At 41.6% G+C, this 12500-nt stretch overlaps 2 non-coding genes across 2 annotated transcripts; both read right to left on the bottom strand.

Annotated features, from left to right (window-relative positions):
* Positions 1–810: 810 nt before the first annotated feature.
* On the bottom strand, positions 811–882 carry trnaw-cca (transfer RNA tryptophan (anticodon CCA)). Its single transcript has one exon. It is a non-coding gene; the product is annotated as a tRNA-Trp (tRNA).
* A 2445-nt stretch (positions 883–3327) lies between these two features.
* On the bottom strand, positions 3328–3410 carry trnal-uaa (transfer RNA leucine (anticodon UAA)). Its single transcript has one exon. It is a non-coding gene; the product is annotated as a tRNA-Leu (tRNA).
* Positions 3411–12500: the final 9090 nt, after the last annotated feature.

Here is a 12500-nt window from a genome sequence, read left to right on the forward strand (position 1 = left end):
TCTAAATCAATTAGAAATTCAGAGCGACACATAAAGGCTTTGTCTGCTTAAAAGTGATGATTTTTAAAAACTGATAAAAATGTAGAAAACACGTTTCTCACGTAGAAATTTAAGATGGGGATGGGGCTTTACTAGGAGCGGCGCTGAACTCACCATGGTGCAATTCATTTACGTGACGGGCTGGTGGTTTAATGGATAACGCGTCTGATTTCGGTTTATTAGATTGTCGATTCGACTTCTACCGGGGTTGGGTGATTTAAATCAGGCTCCTTAGAAATAGATGTCCGTTATGTAAATGAACCGCACCTGAAAGCAAACGTCGGGTCTGGGTTCCTTTCTTTCCTGCATGAAATAGCAAATCGTTACAAAAAAAAAAATACCAACTAATGTCCAATGGCGTTAGTCATTTAAGTAAACATGAATATACTGTAAGGTCTTGGTACATGGGAGTGGATTTCAACCACAATTAAAAAAGGGCAAATTATAATTACAGGCTTCAGACACTTTGTCATACAAAAGTGACCAAACACTCCCTAACTTTCAGGTTTGCTTGAACCTGTAACAGAAAAGCGGTTTGAAACTTCCGTTCTCTGATGTCACTGTCTCTAAAGCCAGACGTCATATTTCACATTTGTGCAGTGTGCCTTTTCTCTTGTCGTGTTCAAGATGACCTGCTGCATAAGCTCCTATCTGGGTGTTCTGTACTGCGCTGTTATTTCATTCAGATTACCTATGTGGTGTACAGATAAAACCCGACTGCGTGGTGTAATTTCCGGGTTCGACACCAGCAGCACCTGCAAACTCCTCAGCTGACCTCGACGTGATTTGAACACCCAACCTTCTGATCTGGAGTCAGACGCGCTACCATTGCGCCACGAGGTCACTCGCCACAAGTGCTTTTAATTCCCCCAAAGAGAACAATCAGCGTCCCTGGAAAAGATTTTTTTTCATTCTCTCCTGTGAGGGGAGCCGCTCTTCCAACGAGAGACTCTTCTTCACAGACCACAGAATATTCTTTCCGCCCGGCTCTCTCACAGAGAGCAGACACGCCGTCTCCACTGATGTGTTTACTACATCTATAGATCTGACCCCCTACAGCCCCGATATTCCTGGACAGGATATTTACCACCAGCCTCGTGAACGTCTCATTTTGACCTCTCCCAGGAGGAGCACAATTAACACAGAATCCTCTCTCCATTTAGCAAATAACACAAAACACTGTTTACCTGTCAAGACAGAAAACCAGGCTGCTCCAGGTAAGGCTTGAACTCACAACCGCAGCATGACTCCACTGATAACGTCATTTTACAAAGCCTGAACCTGGAAAGCGACTAGAAATCGAGCACTTAGGGCCTTGATTTAATACTTGCCTACTCTTTCAATTTTTCGGTCAAATCTTTTATCTGGGAGTACTTTCAATTGATGCTAATCCTTGTCCCGATGCACGATTCTGGGCAATGGTGCATCTTGAATAATGTTCTTATAGGCTTCAGTTTGGAAAAGTGCGCTCTTCAGAAGCTACAGAAACCGCTAATGGTTACATAACACTTAATGCAAAAGGAACGTTCGGGTTTGAAAAAGAATATTACTTGCTATGAATACAAACACTGTTACAGGAGGCGTGTTAGGGCTATTTTAGCTTAGATCATCAATTCATTTTACATTTCTTCTCCATCTATATCAACAGCGTCATCGCTACTGAGTGCTAAAGGCAGGTCCTGGCAATACAATCTTCTTTAGAAAACATTTTTAAAACTATTTCCACTACCATACGTAAAGTAAAAGATTCCGATTGCACGCAACTAATAAATTATCTTTTCCAGGGACGTTGTAGCTAGATGCAAATTACAATCGAAAATATCAGTATCAGTTTTAATATTTTCTTTTGGATCCACAGGACGATCAGCATGAGCCATCAAAGAGCCTGTAGCGGTAAGAAGTTTAAAAGCGCACAAGTGATCTGTCTTTGGTCAAAGGAATTGCTGGAGCAGTAGGACACAGAGCAATATCTAGCAGCTGTAGACGATGTTCGGGGAAGAGATAATTCTGTTTTCAGCACAGGGAGTGAGAATGAGCTCAGTCCGGCTCCCAGCAGAATCCATTCTGGTTTGGTTACTGTCAGACTGTGCGTCTGAGGCTCTTTGGATCGCAACGTGAAAAAAAAGAACAAAAAACATTTGCTCACATCTTGTGATTTCCACGAGAGAAGAGAAGATATCACTTTAAAAAAAATCAGAACTGAAGATTTGGATCCGGGACCTCATACTTGTCAAATGATTAAAATAATAATTATGAAAATATCAGGTTGTGTTTCTGCAACATATCGTACACAGTATGCCATTTTTTTCTAAAAATACAGTAGATTGTACTTAATAAAAATGTACAATTCACCGCTGGTATAAACAGATGTGTGCTGTGTTTGCCTTTGTAAGCATTTGTTTAAAAAATAAGTTCACAATACGATAAAAAAACACAGAAAGCACAAACGTAATAATATAATGATACAAAATCAATACCAAATCATAAAGCCAATTAAGTACCTATCCTTTGAAAACAGTGACATTTGTATCTACTTTTGAATTACAAATCAGACAGCGTAGTCCCTTAATTCAAAGATAAGATATTTGCCAAAACAAGACAACCAGATGTTAGCTGAATTCGGAACAAGAGCCTCTGCTTCATCGTTTATTGAGCTTTTGATCAACGTCTGAGTGAAAAAGATGAGCTATTTTAACTATTCGATTAAAGTTCACAAAAGCACCTTTCTTCGAGCTGGAGTCAAAACAGCGACTTAAGGATTCCTAACTGTTTCTAATACAGTCAGCTGCGCTACTAACTGAGCTATCGAAGGGATTTAAAGTGCACCTCTCTGGCACACATTGCCCAATGTAGTGAAATATTCCGGGTACTTAAATTCCAGTTCGACATCAAGTTTCCAACTCGTTTCCTTAGTCTTGTTTACCTTGAATTTAAGCCACAAACCAGGATTCTACTGTATAATCTTCCGGGGATGTTACAAAATGTTTGATGGGGCATCAATCATTACAGGCGGAAATTCACTCCTTTTTTTTCTCGAGGCATCATATTAAACATTTCATTTGGATCGAGAAGAGGATCACCATGAGAGACAGAACAAACTGTTTGATTCCGTCTTTATTGGGAGCTGTATCACAGCTAATGCATGTAAAGCCTTCAGTATGCGATAGTGAGAGTTCAGTTATGCCAGGGAGTGGGAGTGAAGACAACTGAACTGAAATTTAGTAAATTCATATTTAAATAGAGTGTAAATCATCAAAGTGTTCTGTCACTTAAAATTTATTACAACACTACCAGGAGTGGGGATTGAACCCACGTGGACATTTGTCCATTAGATCTTAAGTTTAACACCTTAACCACTCGGCCATCCTGGTCTACAGCAATATGCTTTTCAGTTGTTTAACATTTAAATATGATTCAACAATTAAAAAAAATTAAACCACGAAACCTCTTAGAGTTGTGAGAATACTTCCTTTGTGTATAAAATACATTGTGAATGCTTTCTCAGCCTTTACTTTTTCGTTTTTATGACATTTTTTTGACCGAGCACGAATATTCTTTTGTCCATATCTTCCCAATGGAAGCACAGAACGCCGTCAAACCAAATGCATTTTAAAGACCAAGACTTGTGGATATTTCCACAGCCTCTACATCAAACTATCAGTGGGCTAATTATCTTTTTTTAAACCTCCGGTTTTTCATCGATGCGTAATTACGCACTTACTGGAACCCGGAGGACCGCTGTGTACAGACGTTCACAACCTGAGAAATACTGCTCAATACGGCTTCGTGCGAATAACCCGTATATGACCATAGGAAGCAGAACAGTGCAGTCTCCAATTACCCAGACTGTAAGCACAGGAATAAAGCTTTGTTTGATTTCTGAAACCCTTCCTTTACGCCCTGTTTTCATTCAGGTAAGGGTCAACTATAGTGACAATACTACTGACAGCAGGAAGATTAAAATATTCTTAACTCAGCAGCTTATTAAAAACAGCTCCCATGATGTTCAAACCGATTTTTTACACAGAACACTGACACAGCTTTGCGTTCTGAATCTCTTTTTCTCTTGCTTTTATTTAATATGGCACAATGCACTGGGATAGGGGTATTCTGTTCACAAACCAATAGCATTTAAATCACAGCACCCACAATGCTGCAAGTAAGTGTTTTGCACACTAAGCAGGTCTTCTGACTTTTCCCAGCTTTGTTTTGGGTTGTGGAACCTTTATTTTTTATGATTTTCTGAAAATAACACTACAGGTATACACTTTTTCATGGCTCAATAGTAATTCAAATACAACAGCCACACTGCTGAAACCATATGTTTTACACACCAGACAGGGCCCCTAACCTCATACAACCTTGCTGTGGCTGTGGCCTCTTTCTTTATTTTTTTATGATTTTCTGAAAGTAACACTACAGGTAATACACTGGGACAGGTGGGTCTTCTTCATGGCTCAATAGTGTAGTGGTTTGATGGGTTTACTTAGACAATTATTAATTGTAACAGTAATCACGAGGTTGTTCGTTGTAGCTTTTAGAAAATCAATCGTCAGAAGAACTAACAACACACACACACGGGTTCAATACACGAGATACATTTCTTAATATAAATTGTGCACCAAAGATATACTAGTCTGCCTGGATACGAGCGGCAGACCTTACTGTGAAGGTTATCAATATACAAGGTATATAATCTCAAAGAGATGCAAACACAAAGAGATACACAACAGAGAATATATGTCAATATATATCGTTCGGTTACCAAATCGCTAACCAGTGTTATTACCCACTGTTACTCTAAACTCGGAAGTAAATACATTACTCATGAATTAAATTGATAACAACTTGTGTTGAGCTACAATTGAATTCTCGAGACGCAATGTAGAACATGGGGTTTACTTATCCACTGTGTATGGATTTGGAATCTCCCGGCACGAACACCAAACCAGCTGACAGGCTCTGTTGCAGCCTCTGTTCCAGCGGTTGTCCAATGGGCGTTGTCCCGGCGTTCTCTGGTTACTGGCCCAACCAGTCGAGGTGCAGCTCGGAGTAGGACGGGCGGAGAAATCTGACTGCGGCGCGCAGGGCAGTCGTTGCTCCGAGGGGATCTACCAGCAGTCCGGCTGGCTAGTAGAAAGTCTCTATGCACAGAGTGTGACCGCGAGTCCTCACAAGTCACTCTTTTGCCTGGGAAGAAGCTGGTTCGTTCCCGGTCTAGCGCTGCTTCTGAATAAGCTATCCAGGTTGTCGACGAGGGTCCAACTGTAGGCTGCCGTTGATCAAGCGGAGCGTTCACGTTGGTAGAATTCTGAGTACGTACGGGATCCTCGGCCTCGCGCTTAGAACAAAGTCCAAGTCCTTTTGCAGACAACAGCAGTTGTCACGTGATTGTCTCTGAGGATGCGCGAAAATGACCAAGGAGAGCCCCGATCTGAGCTTGCGCTCCCTTTTTGACCAAGGCCCAGATGTGTGCTGATTGGTTGAGAGTTTGGCGGGCATTTGAGACCCACATGGTATTACCACGCCCTGCGAGTCCCTGATTGGTTGATCAAGATGAGATATAAGTCACTTACTCTTGACACTTAGGAATGCAGTCCAGATGTCCATTCGGCACTCTCTAGACTGATAGGCGCCAATGGATGACCATTGATCATGATAGCCAGGCTTAGCTAAGTGCATCCCCGTCTGGGAGCTTGTTTCTTATCAAAAGAAAACATCTTAAATCAGCCTGCATGAATACTTTCTCTGTGGCTGCACCACAGAGATGGAGGGTGAGATGGGGCTTCCTTTAGGACAGCATACCAACGCTTAATTCTGTCTTATTAACAAGCATTGCCGCTACAATAGCAATTCAAATACAACAGCCACACTGCTTAAACCATATGTTTTACACACCAGACAGGCCCCCTAACCTCATACAACCTTGCTGTGGCTGTGACCCCTTTCTTTATTTTTTATGATTTTCTGAAGGTAACACTTCATGTAATACATTGGGATAGGTGGGTCTTCTTCATGGCTCAATAGCAATTCAAATACAACAGCCACACTGCTGAAACCATATGTTTTACACACCAGACAGGCCCCCTAACCTTATACAACCTTGCTGTGGCTGTGGCCCCTTTATTTATTTTGTAATGATTTTTTCAATATGGCACCATTAGACAGCCGGTACATGGGGATAGGGGGGTGGTATTCACGAGTCAATAGCTCTTCAAGCACAACAGCCACAGTGCTGCAACCAGGTGTTTTACACACCAGACAGGCCCCCTAACCTTATACAATCTTGCTGTGGCTGTGTCCCTTTTCTTTATTTTTGTATGATGTTTTCAATATGGCACCATTAGACAGGCGGTACATGGTGATAGGGGGGTGCTATTCACGAGTCAATAGCTCTTCAAGCACAACAGCCACAGTGCTGCAACCAGGTGTTTTACACATCAGACAGGTCCCCTAACCTTATACAACCTGCTTTGAGTTGTGGAACATTTCTTTATTTTTTAATGATTTTTTTACTGTAATTAAGTGTTGTGCTCATTAATAATAATAATAATAATAATAATAATAATAATAATAATAATAATAATAATAATAATTGCTTACACTTATATAGCGCTTTTCTGGACACTCCACTCAAAGCGCTTTACAGGTAATGGGGACTCCCCTCCACCACCACCAATGTGCAGCATCCACCTGGATGATGCGACGGCAGCCATAGTGCGCCAGAACACTCACCACTATCAGTGAGGAGGAGAGAAGAGAAATGTAGCCAATTCAAAGAGGGGGATTATTAGGAGGCCATGATTGGTAAGGGCCAATGGGGAAATTTGGCCAGGCCTCCTGACTTTTCAAAGTCATGCTTTGTTGTGTGAAACTTTAATTATCTTTTTAGGATTTTTTGAACATGGCAACTTCCACCGAGATGGGTGGGGGGTGTTGGGGTGCTCTTCAATAGCTTTTTCATCTATACACACAAACGGATGTAACCAAGACACTCAGAACCTGTCACGCAGGGGCTGACTGCTGAGGATAGGGATCCAATGCGGTGCCCTTGGTAGGGTTGGCGCGAGACGCAGGCGTAGTCGGAGTAAACAGGCAGGGGTCCGAGTCCGGGAAGGCGTATGTCGAAGAAAACTCAGTCTTCACTCAGGTTGGGAGATTGTCAACAGAGATCTTTAATACAATCAGCTGAAGGGGAGCATATCACAGAGAAAGGGTTTCCCCTAGCACTCAAGACATGCTCACTGGACTTCATACTTTATTCTGAAGTTATACTTTCCTTTTTTATACATTAAAAGTAGGCAATACTTTAACATATCAAAGGAACATACAGGGAAAGGGGCAGTGTCAGAAGTCAAACAAACAGGACAGGGGGGTGCCATTTGACATCCTACAATCTGTTTCAATTTTCTCTGGTTGAATGGGTGTGAGGAATCACAGGCTTTAGTTTGCACCTAAGACAGTGGTCTTAGGTGCGAACAGAAATCCTTTCCCACGCATAGTCACTGTCCTGACCTTTTGACTCAGTCTTCCACATGTAGCACAGGCGTAGGCACAGAATCGGCAGGCGAAAGTGTAGTCAAGGGACTGGCAGGGGTCGGAGTCCGGGAAGGCGTAGAAGTTGCGTCGGTGTGGATTCAGAATGCAGAGGCGTAAACGAAGAGACAGGCTGGGGTCGGGATCCGAGAAAGCGTAAAACAGGCGAAGGTACAAAATCGAGTGGCTAAAGCGGTAGTCGGAAAAGCGGGGTCGAGGTCCAGGGGAGAAGTCGTAGTAAGGCAAAGGTGTAGTTAGTAGGTAAGCTCCGGGAGAGAATCTCAATCGTGAGCAATGACCGGGGGGCAGATGAGGGTTTAAGCAGAGGACTGATTGACACGTGCACGTTTGGTATGGGGAGAGCTCGTAGGAATGCGGGAGCGCTTGCCTGCGTGAGGGAGATTCGTGACAGAACCAACAGAATCAACCTGAACTCACAGAAAAACAAGAATGCCCCCGAGACACCTGCACCCCCCCCGGACCACTCTGGTATCAACACCCCCAAACCCATCCATACCAGCTAACAAGACTCAGAATCGGTGCAACCCTCCAACCGGGACCAAGAGCAGGATGGGACAAGACCCTGCACCACACTACGCACCCCTCATCCAGACCAGCAGGACAGCCAGACCACAGACAGCACCATCATGTAACCCCCCTGTTCATTCCAACAGAAAAGCCAAACTGACCCCCACCAGCATGGCGACGCTGCAGCTCTGGTCACACCAGCAGGCCCAATGGGCTCAGAGCTGGGGGACATACAGATGCAGCCATTCAAAATGCGTGGGCGATACCGCATTATTTTCAGTCTACCGCAAGTAACCATTAAATACCGCGGGTTACTGGTAAATACCGCTAGTTACCGTAAATTCTCCTATAATATGACAAGCAAAATAATAGTATCCGGAATTTCGGCAAGGTGGAGCTGATAAACTCAACCTCTCATGTTTGAGCTGTGGCCATCAAAGTCTTTAACGAAGATATTACTAAAAGTATTAATAATGAATGACCTTGGACAAGCTGTAAGTGTAAACTCAAAGTATTGCCCTGGTCAACATTCTTTTTTTCATTGACCGTCTTTGTAAAAGTTACACCACAGCATTTCGCAATCAAGCATTTGTTTCCAATCATGCAAAGTACAGTAATTTTTGAGAATCGATTCACCATGCCTTTCACATGCTCATAAAAGAGATTGATTTAGGAACATAAACATATTACTGTATGAAAACTGTACTGTATACAGTATGTATATGTATATTTAATGTCTTAACTGTGCCCGTTTAAGTATTGAATATTCATATCTAATTTTACCACTGAAGGGAAATCTTAGTAGCTGAGCATAAAAAGAATAGGAGCATACTGCAACACGTGTGAAGGCCATAAACGATATTAATTTTGGAACATAAACATACAGTATATGGCTGGTCTCGGTACTTTAAAGAAAACATACACGAAACATGGTTTCATTATGACCAGAATCGGTCTTGAGATATTTTTAACTTGATTTACAGTATTTGAGAGGTATGTCTTAACACCGATACTACAGTGCTTAAGTACTGCTCACGTATATGTTTATAGGTTTATATTATGCATTTCATACAGTCAAATTACTTTTGAGCAACTAATAAGAAGCGCGAAACGGTATGCGTTTTAGTTTCGTTTTGTGCTGGGACCTGTGGATTGATTAGAGATATCAAGTACATACAAGTCATTTTTTAAATGTTGTAGTTCGTCTTGAAAAAATGTTACGAGTACATCATCTATCAACAATTACACAGGTTCTGTTTCCATATTGCGGATTTTGGTTACGTAATATTATTTTCTAGATTTCACGTTGTGAATATATGATTTGGGCAAACAGAGCCGCAAAAAAGTACATTATAGGTTGTTGTTGTTTTTTTTTGCAGTTTTATCTAGAACAAGCGATGCTTAAACCTTTGTCTGATTCTTGTGAAACTATCCACACGACAGTTACAGTACCTTGGAGTTGACTTCAGTGATGTCACTGATGGGATGTTTCTAAAAATCCATCCTCTGTAAAACGTCTTCTCTAGTTGTCCTGCATATGTATTCGCTAATGAAGCTGTGTGTTCTGAGCCTGGATCTCTACATTTCTGTATGAACCAGCTTAGAGGGCTAAAGACAGCTTGTGTTTAAATTGAGTGTAAGACAATTTATGCTTCTAAAGTCATGGTCAGCATTTATTATTGTACTGTGCTGTAAACTTGTTCTGTGCCAAGTCACATTATTTTATAGCGTTTTTATAGCGTTATCGAATCCGGTGGCGCTGTGTGTTATTTTCCTGACTCCCATGTCACATGGTCTGTGATTGAAACCTGTGAAACCGGTTTAATTCGTCACAGCCAGCACTCCGGTTGTAAAGTAGAAGCAGGCGAGATTTCTAGCGAAAAACACCTCCCCCTTCTTCAGGTGTGAGGGTCTTCTGCTCAGAATGAAACGCTAAAATGTAATGTAGGATCTGAATGGGTTCAGTTATGATTTGGGCTTGATTAAGGTCGCTGCCTTTCATCTAAAACCCTACTTGAATCCTTCTAAACTAAAAATCAGTGTTAGTGAGTTCTAAATAAAGAGGTATCCAGGTAACAGTGAAACGGGCGGACAGTCTGGGGAGATCGCCCGTTTTCCATGTAAATAGTTCCGCACCCCTTGGTGTTTCTCTCTCTCTCTCTCGGGTCACCTGATCATTAGCTCAAAAGATTTGAGTGCTTTGTGTATATTCTAATGGTAGTGGGGGCAGGGTGTGTGGGAACAGGTTTGGTTGAAATTGCATTGGAGATCTATGTTCTTCACACCTGAAACATTTTCTCTGAAAGCATTTTCTTCGCAGTTTAACCGATCTTGTTACAGCATGTTACAGTTTACTATTATTAACCATATTAATTTTAAGTGCTTAATGTAAAATCTTGTAAAAATATATTTTCATTGTTCAAATATACATTAAGTCTGACTATCATATAATATGTTAAATACAAACTTAAAGAAAAAATAGGGTTAAATATAATTCAAAATATTTTGCTAACAATGTTAACTGTTTATGAATAATAAAATGTATTAACTAAGGAGTAGGATGGCACAGTTGTTAGTATGTTTTTTGTTTTGTTTCTTTTTCATAAATACAACAGTAGTACCTGATGTCTCAGTGGCTTTCAAAATTAAATTATGCATGCAAACCTGTGAACTAGAAAGATAACTAAGTTATCCATTTATAATGGTGGCAAAGTGGTTAGCATTGCTATCTTGCAGCACTGGGGTCCTAGGTTCAATTCCTGCCATCCTGTGTGTGTGGGGTTTACATGTTCTCTCTCGGTTACATGGTTTTTCTCCATATGTGTGATATGACTCCCTCTCCCACTCCAAAATATACTGGTAAGTTAATTGGTTTATGGGAAAACTGGCCCTGGTGTGTGTGTGTTTGTGTCTGTCTGTCCTGTGATGGACTGGCGCTATGTCCAGGGTGTATTCTGCCTTGTGTCCGTTGCTTACTGGGATAGGCTCCAAATCCTCTGTACTGGATAAAGAGATTAGAAATGGAAGTAAAGGCACTGTGTGGATGGAACCATACACAGTGTTAGAAACCCACTATGAAATGGCAGCATCTCACTGAGAATAAAACATTTTATAGTGTTGGCTTAAGGAAACAGCCTTTCCACCTCTCTTGCACATCAGTATCCATACCTAGTTATTTAAACAAATTGCCTCTAATTATAAACATCTTAATATGCTGGCTCTGTGGATCCGCATCAGCTATGTTTGCCCATTCCTTCAATTCATGTGCATCCAACACACAGTTCAATGCCAGCAACTACACATAATCTAAAATACAATCCTTATTTCAGTATCTATGTAAACATATAGTCTGTTAACTTCATCATCTTCATCAAAAGGTTATGCCTAACCCCATTAGGAAGTGTTCTTGTTATAAGTGTATTCCTCAGCTTTCCCCAGATTATCTTCTTCTTACCAACATCTCAAGTCTTTTATCCTGCAATAACTCAGCCAACACTTAAATCTCCAAAAGCTGCTTGTGTTAATTTCTTTAAATCACAAATATCATGTGTAAATACTGGCCATGTAATACTCTGCATTGTGGAATAATAGTTTATTTTAAAGGGAACTAGAGAAACTAAGAACTAGAGAAATCAAGAAAGGCTTTTTTTTCTAGAATTAATAAATGCACATCCTGTTCACTGGGGAAATTGAATCCACACTGAGCAATCTTCAATATGTTCAGAATATGACAGCAAGAATCCTATCAGGGATGCATTACACCTGTTTTCAAGTCCTTGCACTGGTTACCTATCAGATTTCGAGTCAACTTCAAAATCCTTATCCTCCTTATATACTGTCCTACAACTGTTATTATTGATCACCGAATTATTGTACTTGACATGACTTCATTCAGCCTTTCCTTGTAACGGACACGGACTGGAATCCGTGTCGGATCTTGTAGAGGACCCTATGGGATGCGGTAAGAGCTGGAGAAAACAGGAGGCGTGGTAAAAAGGAACACACAGGGGTTTAATAGTGCACAAAATAATAGTGACAGTCCGTGAGACGGTGTACGGGGAAGACAAAGCGGCTTCCAAATCCAAACGGGTCCAAGGGCAGGTCAAAGCACGGTCCGAAAGTCCATAAACTGGAAATCCATCCTGGAACGCGACAAAGTTAAAATCCCCGGGAGGGGGGAGCACACAGACAAACGAAACATGGAGGTCCAAGGGTGACGGGGCGAGATCCTCCAGACCCCGGGCTCAGGAAACGGGAGGTGTCGGGGATGAGGCCTATGCCCTCAGGAGATGGACGTAGGGTTTCCTGGTGCTAGGCGGGCCTCGCGACAACTTAACCTAATGATGAGCCCCGAGGACTGGAGGAGCTGGTCTTTAAATAAGAATACTAAAAGGGTA

Source organism: Lepisosteus oculatus, chromosome 14 (genome assembly GCF_040954835.1).
Source record: "Lepisosteus oculatus isolate fLepOcu1 chromosome 14, fLepOcu1.hap2, whole genome shotgun sequence".
Classification (NCBI taxonomy): Eukaryota; Metazoa; Chordata; class Actinopteri; order Semionotiformes; family Lepisosteidae; genus Lepisosteus; species Lepisosteus oculatus.